Source organism: Schistocerca serialis, chromosome 3 (genome assembly GCF_023864345.2).
Source record: "Schistocerca serialis cubense isolate TAMUIC-IGC-003099 chromosome 3, iqSchSeri2.2, whole genome shotgun sequence".
In the NCBI taxonomy this organism is placed as follows: domain Eukaryota; kingdom Metazoa; phylum Arthropoda; class Insecta; order Orthoptera; family Acrididae; genus Schistocerca; species Schistocerca serialis.
Window position 1 is genome coordinate 1,026,788,790 of NC_064640.1, and position 16,555 is coordinate 1,026,805,344.

A 16,555-nucleotide genomic window follows, 5' to 3' on the forward strand; every position below is an offset into this window, starting at 1 on the left:
GCTATGATAACCTATCATCATGCCCTGAAATGAGGGACATCCTACCCAAATGCTTTCCAATTCTCCTAATGTGGTGTTCCATGGCTCACCCTAACTCCACAAGATCGTATTCCATCCATGTGACACTCCCAATCCCAGTCCTTTGTGATGGGGATCAAATCCCTATGAAAGATTTAGGCGCAAGACCTGCCCAATCCATTCACCCAGCACTTCCTATTCCAGTCACGTCACAGGCTCGTCCTACTCCATCATAGGCCACCTGTGAAAGCAGCTGTGTCATATGCCTGCTCTGCTTCAGTCATTGCACAACTTTTTCCTTCAGCATGACTGCCAACCAGCTGTCCACCAGGATTAACGGCTACCTCCAAATTGTGGCTCAAAATGCACACAACATGCTTGATTTAAAAATGGCTGCTTCAGAATCCAGGCCATCTGGATCCTCCCATCAGCTATCAGCTGTGCAGCTAGTAATTATCCTTACAACATATTATCCACTCCTGGAATTATCCCAGCCTCAACATATGGTAACCTACTGTCTCCCACCCTCTACCCAATAGTTTCCATCCCCTCCGCCCTATCATCTTCTCCCAATTCACATCCCCTCACTCTCATTATGTGCTGCCCTCTGCCAAGGCACCGGCCTGTCTTTCCCCTTCCCTGCTCCTCTCCTTTCCTGCTCTCCATCCCCCCTTTCCCTCCCTACCCCACAATCTCCCAATGGTGTGACTGGCAGTCTTCATGCCTCCATCTTGTCCCTGCATGCTCTGCCAGACAGTGCTTCTCTCTTCCCCCACCTATCCCTTCCCTATCCTACTATCCCTTCCCCATCCTCTTCTGCAACCCCTCCAGATTGCTGCTTTTATTCAATGTGACAGTTGCATTCTGCTCTTAGCTACCAGGGATGGTGATCATGTGTGTGTCAGCTGTGCTTGCTTCTTTCTCATCTCCAAGATGGCCGCCGAGTAAGTGACGCCAGAAACCATTTCCAGAAAGTTAAGTGATTTAGACAGGAATATAATTTAGTTTAACGCTGACAACAAATTAAATACGTGCATTAGTGTATCGTTTAGTTTTGCCGTTAAAGGTTTGACTTTTATTTGCGTATTTTTTCAGAAAACACGAAAAGATCGTAACTTCGCGAAGTCGTGCTTAGGCTTAAATTTTGTAAACGTGTTTGTTTCTTGTTTCAAGGTAATTTAACTAGTTTCTCGGTAACAAATAAGTAAACTACCGTAAATAGCGTATAACTTCATTGTTTTAATACAGATTTCAGAAAAACAGCGTAACTTTATATCAGAAACTTGCCTATATACATTTGTTTATAGGCCTATTCTCGTAACGTTTTTGGAGAATCAAAGTTAAAGTATCTCGTTTAATTGCCCTTTTTTCATTCCATCGAGTGAAATATATAATAAATAGCGTATACCTTCGTTGTTTTAATACAAATCTCAGAAAACCAGCGGAATTTTAAATCAGAAACTTGCTTATATACATTTGTGAATAGGCTTAATTCTTGTACCGTCTTTTTTGATTTTCGCTAATTTCATTGATTTATTCTAGCTAAAGTATTATTTTTGCCATGAGTGAGAAGTGCCTGACTTGCCGTAGAATTGTTAGTTCCGGGGTTTGGTGTGATGGATGCAGTAGTTTTTTTCACTGGGGGGACTGCAGTGGCGTGGGTGTTGGGAAAGTGGATCAGGCTCATCAGTGGTTATGTAGGATTTGCAGCAGAGACAGGAAGATAGTGGAACAGGAGGGGAAAATTGCTGCCCTTCAGGCTGAGCTAGATCAGGCTAGGGAAGATCTGGACAGGTTAAGGAGGGAGAAGGGCAAAGAGAGGTGGGAAGTGGCAACAGGTAGCAGAAGGAACAGGCCTAGAACTAAGTCTGACAGTTTTGTGGTGAATGTCAAAAATAAGTTTGACCTGTTGCTTCAGTTAGAAACTGATGAGCCTCAAGCAGAGGTAGGTGTAGACAGGACACAACAAACTTTCAATAGGAAATTGAAAAAGAATGTAGGAAAGTCATTGAAAAGGAAGAAAGTTTTGTTGTTAGGCAGTTCTCATGCCAGAGGTGTAGGCCAACTTCTGCAGGAGGAATTAGGACCAGAATACCAGGTCACAAATTTTTTCAAACCAAGTGCTAGTCTGGATCAGGTGACAGAGGATTTAGGTTCACTCTGTAAAGGATTTACCAGGGAAGACACCGTGGTTATTGTGGGAGGGCCAGGGAACAGCATCGACAGAGATCCTGGGTACAGTATAGAGTGTGACCTGGTAAAGATTGCGTTGGCATCGAGACACACCAATGTTGAATTTGTATCTGTCCTGAGACGCCATGACCGGTCTCATTTGAACTCTTCTGTTGGGAGAGTTAATTTGGAGTTGGAACGGCTGCTTGTGTCGGGTGCGGGGGCTCATATTGGTGTGGTTCCTGTTGATTATCTCAGTAGGTGGGACTATACCAGGCACGGCCTACATCTCAACAGGAAAGGGAAGGGGAAACTGGCTGGGGTAATAGCAGGAAATTTAAGGGGGGGAGGCACTGCCATGAATGGTAAAATACCAGTGGTTACAGGTGTTGGAGCAGCACCTTTTTTAGGATAGGTAAGACAGAAAGATGTCAAGTTCTACGAGAGGTCAGGATTGAAACAAATCTTCAGTTTAGGAAAGAAATTCAACAGCACAATTCTAGCACATTGGATCACCAATCACAGCTATCAATTATAAATTTTCACCAATCACCAGAAATTTTATCTCCACCAAGTTGTATCTCAGTCCTAGGTAATTGCATTGATGAACTAAAGTCACCCAACCCAATTGACATAATCTGCCTCTCTGAACACCATGTGACCACTGGTATAGGAACTAGGCCTAAGCACAATGAGAAACTCAGACAGGAGAGTACTGCAAATGTTAGAATAAGGAAAGGTTCTCATAAAAGTGTAATTAAAAATAATGTAAGTATATTTCATCAAAATATTGGGAGTTTAAAGAATAAAGTAGACGAGCTTCTGGTTTGTTTGGAAGATTTAGAAACTGAGAATGAAATAGATATACTATGCCTGTCTGAGCATCACATTGTTACTGATATGGATAAGGTAAATGTAAGTGGTTATAAGCTCTCTGCACATGTAATGAGAGAAAATATGGAGAAAGGAGGAGTTGCCATATATGTCAAAAGTTATCATTGTGCAAAAAGTATAGAAACAAAAAAGTTTTGTGTAGAGAAACATATAGAAGCATGTGCCTGTGAGCTTAAATTAAATAAAGGCACATTTATAATTGTAACTGTATATAGGTCCCCATCAGGGATTTTTCATCTATTTCTGAAAAATTTGGACTCCTTGTTGTGCTATCTATCAGACAGGGGGAAGCAAATTATTATTTGTGGGGACTTCAATGTAGATTCTCTGAAAGAGGGTAATAGGAAAAATGACCTTGAAGTATTACTCGGTTCTTTCAATTTGACACCCATTATTGATTTTCCTACTCGGGTGGTAAAGGATAGCAGCTCACTGATAGATAACTTCTTTATAGACCAAGATAAGTTTAACCAGATAAATGCTCAGCCTGTTGAGAATGGTCTTTCTGATCATGGTGCACAGCTAGTTACAATTTATGACATAGCTCCATTCAGCAATACTAAACAGTCCTTCAAAATAGTACGTTCAGTCAACAATTTAACAATTACAAATTTCAGGGAAAGCCTACAGCAGTTAGACTGGGATAAGGTGTACCGTGAACCTGATGCCAATTTAAAATATAATTTATTTCATGACATTTTTGTAAATGCATTTGAAAACTGCTTCCCCAAGAAAATAGTTAAATATACTCGTAAGAAACCTTGTAACAAACCATGGCTTACTAAGGGTATAAAAATATCTTGTAACCGGAAAAGGGAAATGTATCTGACAGCAAGAAAGAGTAGTGACCCAGAAACTATCAAAAATTATAAAAACTACTGTGTTATATTAAGAAAAGTTATTAAAAAATCCAGGAGTATGTGTATCATGTCTGAAATCAGCAACTCTGATAATAAAATTAAAACAATTTGGAATATTATTAAAAGAGAAACAGGTCAACCAAGAGCAGAGGAAGACAGTATTACCATCAAATTGAATGAAAACTTTACGAACAAAAAGTCAGAAGTTGAAAATATTTTTAATAATCATTTTCTAAATGTTGTGGATATAGTAGGATCCAGGTGTTCATTAGAAGATGCTAGGCTGTTAATGGAAGAGGCCATACCTATGCAATTTGATACAATTGAAATCTCACCCACTTCTCCCTCTGAAATTAGGAAAATAATAAACTTGCTTAAAAGCAAAAACTCACATGGAATTGATGGCATTTCCAGCAAAATACTAAAAGCTTGTTCTCAACAGATAAGTAAGATTCTCAGCCACCTGTGTAATAGCTCTCTGGAACAGGGCATTTTCCCTGATAGACTGAAATATGCTATTGTTATACCTTTGCATAAAAAGGGCGATAGATCTGATGTCAACAATTACCGTCCAATCTCCCTTCTAACAGCTTTATCCAAAATTTTTGAGAAAGTAATGTATTCAAGAGTAGCTTCACATATCTGTAAAAATGAAGTACTAACAAAATGTCAGTTTGGTTTCCAGAAGGGTTTTTCAACAGAAAATGCCATATATGCTTTCACCAGTCAAATTTTGAATGATCTGAATAACCGAACACCACCCATTGGGATTTTTTGTGATCTCTCAAAGGCTTTTGATTGTGTAAATCATGAAATTTTGCTAGACAAGCTCAAGTATTGTGGCATGAGTGGGACAGTGCACAAATGGTTTAATTCGTACCTAACTGGAAGAGTGCAGAAAGTTGAAATAAGTAGTTCTCGTAACATGCAAAGATCAGCACATTCCTCAAACTGGGGAACTATCAAGAATGGGGTTCCACAAGGGTCAGTCTTGGGTCCTTTGTTGTTCTTATTATATATTAATGACTTGCCATTCTATATTCATGAAGAGGCAAAGTTAGTTCTCTTCGCTGATGATACAAGTATAGCAATCACACCTGAGAAACAAGAATTAACTGATGAAATTGTCAATACTGTCTTTCAGAAAATTACTAAGTGGTTCCTTGTAAACGGACTCTCACTGAATTTTGATAAGACACAGTACATACAGTTCCGTACAGTGAATGGTATGACGCCATTAATAAATATAGACCTTAATCAGAAGCATATACCTAAGGTAGAATATTCCAAATTTTTAGGTATGTCCATTGATGAGAGATTAAATTGGAAGAAACACATTGATGATCTGCTGAAACGTTTGAGTTCAGCTACTTATGCAATAAGGGTCATTGCAAATTTTGGTGATAAACATCTTAGTAAATTAGCTTACTACACCTATTTTCACTCATTGCTTTCATATGGCATCATATTTTGGGGTAATTCATCACTGAGGAATAAAGTATTTATTGCACAAAAGCGTGTAATCAGAATAATAGCTGGAGTCCACCCAAGATCATCCTGCAGACATTTATTTAAGGATCTAGGGATATTCACAGTAGCTTCTCAGTATATATACTCTCTTATGAAATTTGTTATTAACAACCAAACCCAATTCAAAAGTAATAGCAGTGTGCATAACTACAATACTAGGAGAAAGGACGACCTTCACTATTCAAGATTAAATCTAACTTTGGCACAGAAAGGGGTGAATTATACTGGCACTAAAGTATTTGGTCACTTACCAAATAGTATCAAAAGTCTGACAGATAACCAACAAGTATTTAAGAAGAAATTAAAAGAATTTCTGAATGACAACTCCTTCTACTCCATAGAGGAATTTTTAGATATAAATTAAGAAAAAAAGAAAAAAAAACAAAAATATTAAAGAAATAAAATAAAAATAAAAAAAATAAAAATAAAAAATAAAGAAAAACAAAAAAACACAAAAAATAAAGTTGTTATATTAACTTAAGTATGTTGTTAAATTAACCTAATTATGTCATGTATTGGAAAATTCGACTCATTCCACATCATTACGAAATATCGTATTCATGATCCATGGAACTAGTATTAATCTAATCTAATCTCTAATCTAATCTAATCTGTGAATGAAAATGTCTGTGTTTTCTTTTCTGTAGAAGGTTTTGGCTAAAAGCTAAATCGTAACAGTTTTTTAATTGCGCCTGTCTGTAACTCAAGGTGAGTAAGTAGCAATCCATACTTTTCCTTATGTTATTGATATTCCAACCTGGTGTTTCCATTGTTTTGCTTTGTAATATTATCTTGTTCATTAAACCTTTTTATAAACATATTATCAATGGTTGTTTTTGAGCAGTTAGCTACTTTTGTTGGGGAATTAACAGTAGCAAGTTAACTGACAGTAATAAATTCTTACTGAAAGTTTTTACGAAAATTTGCATTAAAATAGCTGTCAACCGCTATTTATATCTTTTTTGTTGTTTAACAGGCCAACAGAGGTTAAGGTGATTTGTGAACAGATTATAATTACATGTGGGTCATCAGTACAAACTTATGATTACGAAGGATTAATTATGGAATTCTATTTTTGTCACACATGCTGCCATATGCCATATGCAAAATTTATTAAGGTTTATGTTCTTAAATTTATGACAGTTCCTGAGTAATGAACTACTAATACACAACTGAGTTGCAACCCTTCGAAAGTTGATGTTATCATTCAAGATTTTTATATTTTACACAACATTATTCCCATTTGTGTTGGGATATTCTCAAGACCTCAGTTTGGCAACACAACTATAAGAAACCAAAAACAATTAATTATGACCACAATAGCTATCTCCTAGATTTATTACAGAGTGTCATCCGACATACTTCCTAAAAACGTTCTCACATTTCATTTCATTGCGTTCACTGAACACTTGCATGTACATAATTTTATTTGTAACAATGCTCCAGGTTAGAAGCTTCAGATAAACCTGTTTACATTTATGCTAGAACTGAAATGTATGAACTCTCAGGTGGTAGCTGTCATTAAGTTCAGTCTCACTGTCAATCAGACTGTGTGGCACCACATTTGACCCACAAATAAAAACACCAGAGTGCCACTTGGACTTTACTGTCATGCATCACTTTGGATCATCTGCCGTGGCTGCAAACGTATGTGGCACAAACAATGAAAGAAGTCTGTGACCATGCCATATCTGCGTGCAAAACAACACCATATCTTCACCACAACACAGCCACATGTCCATCCAGTGCCATTTCTATGTGCATTTGACCTTGTAATAACCAATGCTGTGTGCATTCAACTGTTCTTAAGAACATTACAACAGCAAAAAGTAACATCATAGTATTCAAAGCTGTGTGTTTGAGTTAAGCAGGTTAATGTAGTTATATGTCAGTTACATGCTATTAAGAATAGGCACTGGCAGATAAATCTGCTGAATCATACCGACACAGGAGTGTTATGCTCTAGGTCGTTAACGTAAATACTAGACAGAGCCAAAATTTAGCATGTCTGATTTCCAAAGTGACAAAAAGTTGTGAGGAATGTGAACATGCATGGTGTGCAGAGAAAATTTTATCCCAAAAAACAGCTTGTGGTAAGTATGAACAAAATTGCTCTTCCTTTCGCTTTAAAATTTCTATTAATGGAACAAGTGTGAATATAGTATTTCTTGTGTGATATTGTGAATCATGACCCAAATTACCACATAGTCCAGTACCAGACCATGTTTACAATACGAATTCTGGCCACTATGCTATGTTTACAGGTGTGCGAAGTACATTTTCAGTTACGTGACAGAGAGAATTCGATGTTTCTCTGACAACAAAAGTGGAGTAATTTACACTGTTGCCTTAGATCAGGAGCGGTCACGGATTCCGCACATGAACTGTGCTCTGGCACCTGTGCCATAGCACACAGCCACGCCGCACATTTCACGCGTTGCCACGCCACGCTGTCTGAGCGTGAGGAGAGGGAAACTGCGGACGCGCCGCATTTAAACAGCACTGCAGTCGCACTGTATACGACTTGGTTTACATTTCACTCTTAGCAATAACATAAATCACAAACAAAACGAATTTCCATTAGTTTTTATTCGCTTTGCTGGCTGAAGATTTTTTTCTGATACACACTGTCGGAATAAGGACTAACGCAGACAATTTCACAGTTTTTCGCACTTAGATCGCCACGTAATCGTGACATATTTAGTTTCATAAGAAAAAAGGTCGTTCACACGAATATGTCGATCGAAATATTACTGCACTTTTGCGACCTCATTATATCCAAAATGGCTTCACGTATACAAGCAATAGTAAATCGTCCCGCGAAAAACGGAAATTTTTTGCATCTAAAGTGCGTGAAGTGCAAGAAAAATGTTGGTAAAGGTGTCATGTTCGATAACTCATGTGTGGATCCACTCATCGTGTTTAAAGCATTTAGGACCAAGAAACACATGGTGTCATTGTGGCTTTGTGCAGTGCATCAGACGAGTTATTGCTACAGGAAATAATCGTGCATATGAGGGAGTAAACGTTACAGCTGCATTACATCAAGAGCTTGAAATTACCAGAAACCACGTTCGCCATATTGAATTGCAAATGGCACAGCTCAGTGTCAATTTTTTTTTGGGGGGGGGGGGGAAAGAATGCAAAGGGATGATTACATCAACCTTAAAAATAAAAAGTGTGTGAAACGTGACCAATCGAGCTTTAACTTAGAATTAACAAACAGCTTCCAGCCTCTGACGATGTTGAAAGAAGACTGGAAGCAAAAGGCGGAGAAATACAGTATAAATATAAATCCATCACCAGGCATTGAAAAGCTGTATTCGTGGAACGTAACTGTAAACAAAAGAGACTGCAATGAAAGTCCAGTGAAAAACAACAACATACAGACTAAGTCAAGTTCACTTATGAGTGAAAATCAATGTAGAGTCAACAAGACTATGCTAGAGGGAAAAACTTGACTAGAAATACTGATCAAAACGAAATATTCGTTCATTCTGATGAGCATAGTCGAGGCATGACAAAAATTTTATGTAATGAACATAAACTGCAAGTCTGTGGATACGTGCAATCAAGAGCACCAATGTGGGAAATAGCAAAAAACATAAACACATGGGAAAAAAACAGTGGCACATTATCACAGCAGGAGGAAATGATGTCTATAAAAATAACATGAGTAGAGCAACATTTAGCCTAACACATTGCTGAAACTCAGGCGAAAGAAACATGTGATCGTTGTAGCAATTCTACAAAGGCATGATTTAATTTCTACATTGTGCTTAACACAGGAATACAGAAAGCAAATCAATTTTTCACTGAAATATGTAAAACATACAATGTGTTTTATATAAATGTGGATTATTTAGAGAGGGACTCTTACACTAAGTTGGTAAGCACATGAATGGCAAAGGCAAGAGAATTACATGCCAAAAGATTTGTGAAATAATAGCAGCATTAGAACGTTAAGACGAAATACACACTGAAGCACCGACGACAACAAACACCTCTGCAGACACAGCAATGTCCACTCCAACTTCTGTGCCATATCAAGCCTCAAAAAAACCAACAACTCTAACAGCAGTAGCAATTGAAAATTCACCACTAACTGAAGGCTTACTGGCAATAAGGACCTCCATATCAACATCACCTACAAGAGTGAAAGTTACACCTACAACAGCAGTATCAACACCAACTACTACCACCCCAACAACAAGAGGAAGTTCAGCAATTCCAGTGAAAGGAAGTGTAAGGTAACCATGTCATCTGCAAGATTTTTTGTTTCACAAAAGGTCTCATGACCAAATTAGAATAAATAGTGCACCTATCAACAACACCTCCAGTATCAGGCCTTGCAGCAAAAACAGAAACCACATCAACCACACAAGAAGAACGGCCAAAGAGATGGATAACTACCACTGTTCACCATCAGGACATTTTATTATGAGCAACAGAGAAAACCAACCCACACTTCAAGATGGGAAGGAAGATTTCCCACATAATTTAAATTCAGGAATAAAGGTAAATAGTCAACCAAGTACAATCAGAACAAACCCAAAATCTCACCAGGTCACTCTTCTTTATCAGAATGTACAGTCACTTAGGAATAAAGTAAGAGAGCTGTCAGGTGAACTCAGATATGTTAATATACTTTGCTTAATTGAACACTGCCTGAAAGAAACTGAGTTAAAGACAGTGAAAGTAACGGATTGTGTGTTAGCAGCACAAACGTGTAGAAATCACTTTACACATGGAGGGAACTGCATATACATTAGAAAGATATCAAATTCAATAACTTAAACAATGATGAATCCTTAAACACTGAGAAAGATTTTGAAATATTAGGCATAGAAATTCCAGCATTCAAGTTAATTGTAATATGTTTATATAGATCTCAAGACAGCCACTTAAAAAATTCAACACTCAGCTTGATACTTTGCTAAATAAAGCAGTAACAAACCAAAAAACAGGTCTTGTATGTAGAGACCTAAATTTAGACTTTAATAAGCCAAGCAATTCAAAATCTGAGTTGATGATCATAGTAACAGCCAACAATTTGGAGAATACAATCCACTTCCCTACATGTAAAATGAATCATTCTAGTACCACTGTAGATCAAACAATAATTAGCTCCAAAACCAAATATAAATCAGCTGTAATTAAAGCTGGACTGGCAAACCATCATGCATAGGCTATAAGCTTTCATGTAAACACAAATTCATCCTATAATTATATGAGGAAGACTACATACATGGGCAGAACTTTCAGTAATGCTGCAGTACAAACATTCCAGAATTATCTCCAACAAGAATCATGGGAACTAGTGTATAGTAGAGAAAATATTTCTGATAAGTTTGAGACATTCATGAATATATTTAAATATTATTTTGATCTTGCTTTTCCACTGAAAGCCAAAACAACCCAAACCACTAAATGCAAGAAATGTATTACTAGTGGTATAAGGAAATCTTGTGCTAGGAAACAGTACCTACACAATATTGCTAGAAGTTACAGCACAACTCTGGAGTTTGATAATTACTTCAAAAAATGTAAATCTATCTTAAATAAAATAGTAAAGGAGGCAAAGAAACGAGACAACGACAAATACACAGAAAATGCTTCAGACATAACCAAAGCAACATGGCAAGTTGTACAGAAAGAAACCCTAACTGACAAAAAATAGTGTGTTAAAGGCTGGCTTCGAAAACATTAATAATCCAGATAAAGTAGCTACTATGTTTAATAACTATGTTATGAATGCAACAGAGAAACTACTACAACAGACCTGCAATTGAAAACAGCATACAGAAACAGGGAAAAAAGCCTCAAGCAAATCAATGTTCCTGTATCCAACAACTGTAGAAGAAGTACCGGTTACAATAAAAAGTCTCAAAAATAAATCACTCTGCAGGAGTAGATGATATACCTGATTTCATTGCTAAGAAATGTGGGGTCCTGATTACTCAGCCCTTAACTCACCTATGTAACCCATCTTTAGCTACAGGAACTTATCCTTCATGTTTGAAAATAGCAAAATTAAAGCCATTGCACAAGAAAGGAAACAAATATGATTTTTCCAACTACAGACCATTGGCACTTTTGTCTGTTTTCTCAAAAATATTAGAAGGGCTCTTCAATAAGATACTAACAGACTTCTAGGAGGATAATGGCATTGTGTCAGAATCTCAACATGGATTTAGCGTAAACCATTCAACCGAATCAGCTGTTCACTTCCTTCTATTTGAGGCTCTGTTAGCATTAGACGACAAAAAACTTACCATGTGCATATTTTTAGATTTGTCAAAGGCATTTGACATTATAAATCATGATAAATTGCTACACCAGCTGGAAAATATTCCAATTTGCTGATGATACAAGCATTCTAATTACAGGAAACTCAGAAGAAACCCTTGAAAAAAACATAAGAGAAGTCACAGACTGGCTGGCATATTACTTTGATAACAATGACTTAATAAACACTGGAAAAACTGTAGCTACGGATATACACACAGCACAAACAAAAAATCTGATATCGCCAAATCTAGAGCCACATGGACAGACAATTACAACACAGCTTGTAGCAAATTTCTTGGATTTCATCTACAAGACAACTTGAATTGGAAAACACATATTGAGCAAATGAACAAAAAATTAAGTACTTCTTGTTGTGTGATGCATATATTAAAAGATTGTAGCTGCTACAACACTCTTCAGTTTGTATATTATGCAGTCGTACAATCTCACCTCCAGTATGGGATTATGTTCTGGGGAAATTCTGGAGATGCCATCAAAACATTCAAAATTTAAAAAATTATAAGAGTAGTGGAAGGGGTAGATAATTGCAAATCATATAGACCATTGTTTCAAAAAAGGATGATCCTGCCTATTCCTTGCATATATGTACTTGGAAATATAATGTAATTAAAACGAAACTTATACACAAAAAGACCGCTCATCACTCAAAATCATGTAATACACAGCTATGATATAAGACAAAAATTCGATGTACATGTTCAAAGTGCCAACACAAAGTTATTTCAAAACAGTCTTATCCATCCTAGTATCAAACTATACAATGCTTTACCAGTTACCATTAAACATATGCAGAACATTGGTCACTTCAAATTTAAATTGAAGTCATATTTGGTAGATAATTGCTTTTACACAGTAATTGAATATCTACAAAAAAAAATTCTATGTCTACCCAATGTAGTCTCATACAGAGGAACATTTGTATATTATCTCTTTGTATATAGCGTAACAACATTTATTTAAGTATTCCTCATTAATTGAAATGTTAATGTGTGTTATTATGTACAAAGGTGTAATTATATATAAACTGTTAGTATTAACATAAAAATCCAAATATATGTTGCACTGTGTGCAGCTGTAGATGAAAATGGATCAATAAATCAATCAGTATGGGGATGTGGAAGCCCTAACTGAGGTACGCAACATAGATATCCTGGAGAGTTTCATAGTAAAAGGATTTTTCCTTGAAATGGGCATTACATTGCATGTCAGTCCGTTACATCTGCACACGCACAGCTGCACTTTCAACTGAAACGACAGTCTCGAAAACAACTCAAAAACAGATGTAAGATTAGTAGTATCCTCAAAACGTTTAGGAAACTGTCCTTTTAATTCTTTCAAGGCCACAAGGAATTCTTCAGACCCCGTGTTTTCTTTGACACCAGTGCGCTTAGGGAACTGGATGTGTTTGTCAGAATGTGTCCCTTCCATAAGGCAATTTTCTGTTTAAATGCACGCCAGCCAAATCAGAAATAAGTTTTCTTCTCACCTTGCTATATGTTACTGAGGGCAGAGCACTTTCAAGTCCACTTAAATTTCGAGGCCTCAAATCCACTTCGAATGTTCTAATATTCGATCCTGCACTCTTTTTTCTTCATAAATTCAACAATAGAGAGTTTTAAATCGGAAAATAGATCTAGTTACACCCCTTGACTTAACCAATGTACTTTGTAGTATACAATCTCCCTACTCCCATTCAGTTCCATTGACGACTGTCGCACCTGACAGAGGAATAAGACTGAAGATTCCTACCCAAACACTGAAAAGCTGCACAGGTCACACCAACATTCAAGCAAGGTGGTAGCGTTATCCTCTAAATTACTGACCAACATCATTAACGTCGATATGCAACAGGATTGTGTTCGAACATTATGAATCACCTTGAGAGAATGGGCCATTGACACACAGTTAACATGACTTTACAAAACATCATTCTTTTGAAACACAACTCGCTCTTAAAACGCGCGCAAAGAAAGTTGACACTCAGCGCGGCGGCTGATGGGAGCGACCGTAAAGGCATTTCCCATTTACAGTCGCTCCCATCAGCCACCGCAACGATTGTCAAACTTGTTTGCGCCATTATTACCCACACAAAGTGTTGAGTACTATTGACAAGGGTTTCAAATATCTCCCGTATTTCTAGATTTCCAGAAGGCTTTTGGCACTGTACCATACAAGCGGTTTATAGCCTTGTGTGCTTGTGGAATATCGTTTCAGTTATGTGACTGGATTTGTGATTTCCTGTCAGAGAGATCAGAGCTCACAGTAACTTATGGAAAGTCATCGAGTAAAACAGAAGTGATTTCTGGCGTTCCCCAAAAGTAGTGTTATAGGCCCACCACTGTTCTTTACTTATATAAACAATTTAGAAGACAATATGAGCAGCCATCTTAGGTTGTTTGGAGATGATGCTGTCGTTTATCGTCAAGTAAAGTCACCAGAAGATAAAAGCAAATTGCAACAGATTTAAAAAAGATATCTTTATAGTGCCAAAACTAGCAATTGACCCCAAATAATGAAAAGTGTGAGGCCATCTACATGAATGCTGAAACGAATCTGTTAAACATTGGTTACACCATAAATTAGTCAAATCTAAAGGCCATAAATTCAACTAAATATCTAGGAGTTACAATTATAACTTACATTGGAAAGAACAAACAGAATATGTTGGCGGGGGGGGGGGGGGGGCGGGGGGTAAACCAAAGACTGCGTTCTATTGCAGGACACTCAGAAAATGTAACAGATCTACTAAAGAGACTGCCTACACTATGTTTGTCCATCCTCTTTTGGAGTACTGCTGTGCAGTGTGGGACCCTTACTAGATAGGATTAACAGAGTACATCGAGAAAGTACAAAGAAGAGCAGCAAATTTTGTATTATCGAGAAACATGATACAGCGTTTGAGGAGGACATGATTAAAACAAAGGCGTTTTTCGCAGCAGTGGAATCTTTTCACGAAATTTCAGTCACCAACTTTCTCCTCAGTATGCGAAAATATTTTGCTGGCGCCGACCTACACAGGGAAAAACGATCATCATAATAAAATTAGGGAAATCAGAGCTTGCACGGAAAGATATAGGTATTCGCTTTTTCCATGCACTGTTCGAGATTGGAATAATAGAGAATTACTGTGAAGGTGGTTCGATGAACCCTCTGTCAGGCACTTAAGATTTGCAGAGTATCCAGGTAGATTCAGGTGTAGATGTAGATGAATGTGTGCAATTTCAGGAATTTTGGTATTTCTATGAACAATTTCATCAAGTTCTGCATGCCTGCCAATTCAGCACAAGGTGCTTCTTGATGCGCAGAACAATGAATCCTATCTGTCGATCATTGTACGTTTTTGCTCTTTCATTGTGAACTACATCTTTAAACTCATTCTGCACGGTAGTGTAATATTGTTTTATAGCAAACCTGCAGTACCTATGACTCATGCGACTGCATAATATACACTGGTGTCCAAAATTAAAGCAGCAAATCGCTATTTCCCTGTCCTATGTCTAATTCCCCCCCTGAACCATGGACCTTGCCGTTGGTGGGGAGGCTTGCGTGCCTTAGCGATACAGATGGCTGTACCGTAGGTGCAACCACAACGCGGGGGTATCTGTTGAGAGGTCAGACAAACATGTGGTTCCTGAAGAGGGGCAGCAGCCTTTTCAGTAGTTGCAGGGGCAACAGTCTGGATAACGGGCGAACAGCTGAAAGCACGGGGAAACTATAGCCGTAATTTTTCCCGAGGACATGCAGCTTTACTGTATGATTAAAAGATGATGGCGTCCTCTTGGGTAAAATACACTCCTGGAAATGGAAAAAAGAACACATTGACACCGGTGTGTCAGACCCACCATAGTTGCTCTGGACACTGCGAGAGGGCTGTACAAGCAATGATCACACGCACGGCACAGCGGACACACCAGGAACCGCGGTGTTGGCCGTCGAATGGCGCTAGCTGCGCAGCATTTGTGCACCGCCGCCGTCAGTGTCAGCCACTTTGCCGTGGCATACGGAGCTCCATCGCAGTCTTTAACACTGGTAGCATGCCGCGACAGCGTGGACGTGAACCGTATGTGCAGTTGACGGACTTTGAGCGAGGGCGTATAGTGGGCATGCGGGAGGCCGGGTGGAAGTACCGCCGAATTGCTCAACACGTGGGGCGTGAGGTCTCCACAGTACATCGATGTTATCGCCAGTGGTCGGCGGAAGGTGCACGTGCCCGTCGACCTGGGACCGGACCGCAGCGACGCACGGATGCACGCCAAGACCGTAGGATCCTACGCAGTGCCGTAGGGGACCGCACCGCCACTTCCCAGCAAATTAGGGACACTGTTGCTCCTGGGCTATCGGCGAGGACCATTCGCAACCGTCTCCATGAAGCTGGGCTACGGTCCCGCACACCGTTAGGCCGTCTTCCGCTCACGCCCCAACATCGTGCAGCCCGCCTCCAGTGGTGTCGCGACAGGCGTGAATGGAGGGACGAATGGAGACGTGTCGTCTTCAGCGATGAGAGTCGCTTCTGCCTTGGTGCCAATGATGGTCGTATGCGTGTTTGGCGCCGTGCAGGTGAGCGCCACAATCAGGACTACATACGACCGAGGCACACAGGGCCAACACCCGGCATCATGGTGTGGGGAGCGATCTCCTACACTGGCCGTACACCACTGGTGATCGTCGAGGGGACACTGAATAGTGCACGGTACATCCAAACCGTCATCGAACCCATCGTTCTACCATTCCTAGACCGGCAAGGGAACGTGCTGTTCCAACAGGACAAT